The sequence below is a fragment of the Triticum urartu genome, chromosome 4, assembly GCF_003073215.2.
Source record: "Triticum urartu cultivar G1812 chromosome 4, Tu2.1, whole genome shotgun sequence".
NCBI classification, from domain to species: domain Eukaryota; kingdom Viridiplantae; phylum Streptophyta; class Magnoliopsida; order Poales; family Poaceae; genus Triticum; species Triticum urartu.
The window spans coordinates 101,142,489-101,147,265 of NC_053025.1; positions in this window are offsets into that span (position 1 = coordinate 101,142,489).

Here is a 4,777-nt window from a genome sequence, read left to right on the forward strand (position 1 = left end):
ACGAGGAGGCGGACGCTGGGACGACTGTGGCCCGCGCTAGCAATGGCGCGACAAGCCTCGTGAGGACCGCTGGCAGGACCATCCTCGCGAGGGCCCTGGAGGGACCAGCCTCGTGAGGATCACCCCTAAGGCAACGCCGGTCTTACTCCACTGTCGCTACCAAGAAGGAACGACGACCATCATCAGGACGAGGGGGCTGGGGGGCTTCCTGGAGCCGCGTGCAATCGCCTGCATCTTCGGCGGCGCCCAGGCCCCAGCCTCTCAGCACATCTTCAAATGGTTCGCTCGTGAGGTGAACACGGTGCTCCCCAAGCTTGAGGCCGCGCGCCCGCTCAAGTGGTCCCAGTGCGCCATCACTTTCGACTCGGCAAATCAGCTCAAGTGCACGGACACCGCCGGCGTCATCCCGATGTTGTGTTCCCCGACCATGAGCAATGTGCAGGTCACCAAGACCCTCATTGACGGTGGTGCAGGGCTCAACGTCCTATCCGTCGACACTTTCGACAACCTCCAAGTGCCATATGAGCAGCTCCAGCCTACCAAACCTTTCTCAGGAATGACCGACGGCTCCACCACACCGATAGGGCAGGTCCGTCTGCCTGTCACCTTTGGCACACGCGACAACTACCGCACCGAGCTCGTCGACTTTGACGTCGCGCACAACCACCTGCCGTACAATGCCATCCTCGGGTATTCGGCCCTGGCAATGTTCATGGCGGTCACCCACCACGGCTACAACGTCCTCAAGATGCCTGGAAGTGGCGGGGTCATCATGGTCCCGTGTGAAGAAAGGGATGCGGTGTGCTCCCTCGAGCGCGCCTTCCAAGCTGCAGCAATCGACGACCCCGACAACAGAAGTGAGGGCCCTCCGGAGGCCATCCCCAAGAAGAAGTAGATGCACCACGCAGGACCTCAGGAGGATGGCATCGCGGCAGGAGCCTTGTCAGGATTAGCGTCCGTCTCAGGGGCGCCTACCTCCATCACATAGGGAGGCGCGCCCGGCGCCCTCCTTGGGCAGGGCTCGGGGGCTCTCTTCTGGAGGGCCTCGGGCCTTGCCAACCTCACGAGGGAGGCGCTTGGGCACCACTTGGAGGCATGCCACGCGGCACATTTTCCTCAAGAGAACGCAGGGCAAGGGGTGCCCACCGCTCAGGAGTTCATCGCCAAGACCACACAGGAAATGCAAGACGCAAGAGCCATGCGCGGCGATAGCCGCTCACAGGGCATGAATCACCACCCAGGCAAGGGTGCTGAGCTGCGTGTCTGCATCGACGTCCTGGGGCTCAACAGGGCCGCGTCTCAAGAGCGCTTCTGGCCTTCACGTGTGGGACGTTGCGTGGGCCCGCCACACAGCTACGTTCGCATGCCGTTCGGCTTGCCGAGCGTGGCGTCGGCCTATCAGCACGCCATGCGGCGTTACCTGGCAGCTCAAGAGGCCAGGTACCACGTCGTCCTGGAGGGAATGGAGACAGTCTTCAGGGAGCGTCCTAAGCCCCCAGAGCCTCCAGAGGCTTAGGGCTCCGGTGGCTCATGAGGAGTCGTTTCTTTGACGCACGCCTTCAGCTGCACCAACTCTGCTTCATCTATAGAACCAGGTGACATCTTCCAAGCTCGTTAAGCTGGGAGCGCCCCTTGGGCTGCATTATTTCCAGGCCGTGTGGGTCCATCCCTATGGCATGTATCCCATTTGCTTATGTCTTTAGCTTACCTTGCTAGGGGTGCCCCTCGGGCTGCATCATCCCCAAGCCACTCGGGCCGAACCCAGTGGCATGTATCTTCCTGCATTTACCCAAGCTGATTTGCCTTCCCTGCTTAACCTGCCTACGGTTATCACCTGCTCGATTGCCACCCGCCACGGGCACATTCACCCCGTGCAATCCACTTGCACGTTAAAAGGGGGGCTCCACAGCATCACGACTCAGGAGCTCTTACTGGCTCTCCAGCACTCACCCCCGGCCTTGACCACGGCATCGCGACCTGGCATACCAGCGGCGGCTGAGCTCGCTCGAGGGCCGGGACCTGAGGATGTAGAGTGCTTGCACCTAACCGCCTTGCAGGAACACACAGTCACCAAGACTCAAGACCAGGCACAACCCGCCTTGAGGTAGGGCCTCGTGAGTCCCGCGCTGGCTCACGAGTGCCCAGATACACCTCGTAGCCCTGCCGTGCAAGCCACGTGTCAGGGCGGGGCTGGACACGCCCCGGGGGCTCCTCCCAGAGGGGGGCCCCCATCCCACGCATAAGTGGAAGCACCATGCTCTGCGCTGGCCGTTGACACTTCCGAGGAGGGGCTATGCCCATGCACAAGCGGAAGCACTATGCTCCGCGCTGGTGATAAACAACTGAGGGCGGCCCCGCGGTCGTACCAACCTCAGGGAGCCCAGAACTCAGCGTCCGGCCTCACCGCAATGCCTCCCCTCGGGAGAGCCGCATGAGGGGGCTGGGCACGGGGGCTGCGCTCGGGCCACACCCAAGCGCACGCTACCCAACCAGGTCTCCCAGACCTGGGCGTCGCGCGCCTCTCCCGAGGCCTCGGCGAGGGCAGGTATGGAAATTGTTTGCGCGTCAAGGGGGACTCCTGAGCATCGCGGCTTAGGAGCCTAACTGGTCACGTAGCCCCTCACTCCTTGGTCTGTCCTGGTCTCCGGTCGGCCCAATGGCGGTTGAGGTATGCGCGGGGCCAGGCCCTGCCGACGTAGAACATCAGTCTATCCTCGCGAACTCTCCCTATAAGTTGTTTGCGCATCAAGGGGGACTCCTGAGCATCGCGACTCAGGAGCCTAACTGGTCACGTAGCCCCTCACACCTTGGTTCGTCCTGGTCTCCGGTCGGCCCAATGGCGGTTGAGGTATGCGCGGGGCCGGGCTCTGCCGACGCAGAATGCAAAGCAAATAGGAAGGAAATCGCAAAATCTCGAAGAAAATATTACAAACACATTGTCCTCACACATTGCCTTCACGATATCAAATGAAAAGTCTAAATGCCTCCCCGAGGCCTAATGCATGTTGCAGGGACGAAACAGGAGGGTAGCCACAGGTCACCCCCGGACGCCGCCATCACCTGCGGAAGGCGCTACCTCGGGAGCGACGTTGTCTTCACCTTCACCACCAGCTGCAGGATCGGTGACATCACCAGACTGAGGAGCGGAGACAAAGACACGGAACTTCTTCAGCAAGGCCTCCACCTGACCTTGCACGGCTGCGGCAGCAGCCTTACATTGGTCTTCAGCCACAGGCTCCAGCAGCTCGTCAATACAAGCGTTGGGGTCGCGAAGGTGCAGGTGGCTAAAGACGCGGGTCAATGCAGCTGAAGACAGGACGCGAGCTTCCGCCTCCGCCATAGGACCGAAGCCATCAACGACTTCCTCGAGCGCCTGCACCAAGAGAGGAAGCAGCCGGGTGGGGCCGTCCTTGTCGGCGGCCAGCGACTTCTCCAGGCCATGCTCGTAGAGCGTCTTCAGTGTCTTGCGGGACCTCTTCTCGAGATCGGCAAAGGCCGCACGGTCTTCGGTCAGGACTTGGGCCTTGGCGTCGAGCTCGGCCTCCCTCGCCTTCGCCTCCCGCTCTAGCTCTTCCAACCGGTTGCGATCGGTGGCCTGCGTCCGCCCCAACTCCGCCAGCTTAGCATCACGGTTCTTGACAGCATCCTCCCGGGCCTTCATTTCCTCCTCCTTCGCTTGGCGGCAGCGTGCTTCTTTGGCGTGCTTGGCGCGCAAGCCCTGCAGTTCGTCCTCCAGCACCTGGCAGCGGTGACGGGCGGCCTCGGCATCTTTCAACGCCATCTCACGATCGGTTGCAGCGTTGGCGGCACTCTGCTTCTCCTTCTCAGAAGCCGCAGTGTCCTGGCCCAGCGCTGCACGAACCGCCAAGTCGGAATGGAGCCAGCCTGAGGCCAGCTCCAGGCGCCCGGCCACAAGGCATGGGTCTGCGCCCAAGAGATCCGCCAGCAGCCGGGTCATCTCCGAGAGAGGAAGCTCCAGAGTAGCAGCAGGAGCAGAAGAACCTGGAAGTGGAGGTGCAGCAGTGGGAGGAAGCGACATCGTCACCAGGGCCTGGTAAACCGCAACTTTAGGAGCAGCTGGAACCTCATCGGTTGCACCAGGCGCCGGCACTTCCGGAGCTGGAAGGGCCATGGGGGCTGGTTCCACGTGGCGATGCTCCTCTTGGCCCCGCAAGGACGACTGGGCTGGGGAGATGCGGGCACTGCTCCCCCTTTCTCTGAGGAAGGAGGCACGGACGCCGCATCCTCCTTCATCTTCTTCGTAGAAGGCGACGGCCTGATCAACCAAGGGCCAGCATCAGGAAATGAAGAGTGCAAATAGGGACAAGGCGAAGCTTGAGACACTTACTGATCCACCGCGACATACTTCCGCTTAGGAAGCCTGAGGCCTGACAGCATCGGAACGGAGGCGGCACCGCGAGGCACCAACGATGACCTACCTCTCGTCAGGATGGGGTGCTGCTCCCTCTCCCTTTGGCGGGCGTCTACCTCAGCATCGTAAGGAAGGGCGCAAAGGATCTCGGCCTTGCTCAGAGGGGAAGTCTCCCCCACCTCTTCCAGAATCTTCTCCGGGTCCACCTTCTCTTCCCCCTCCCTGCAGGGCTCGTTAGAAGGCACCTCCACCGGTTTCGGTGCCGCGGGGGTTCCCAGGAGAGCCGGCGGCACCAACCCACGCACATCATAGGTCAGCCTGGAGGCGACAAATTCCTCCCAATCCTTGCATTGGAACAAGGGGCCTAAGGCGCTTGGTGGATACTCCTGGTTGTCCCCAACTATG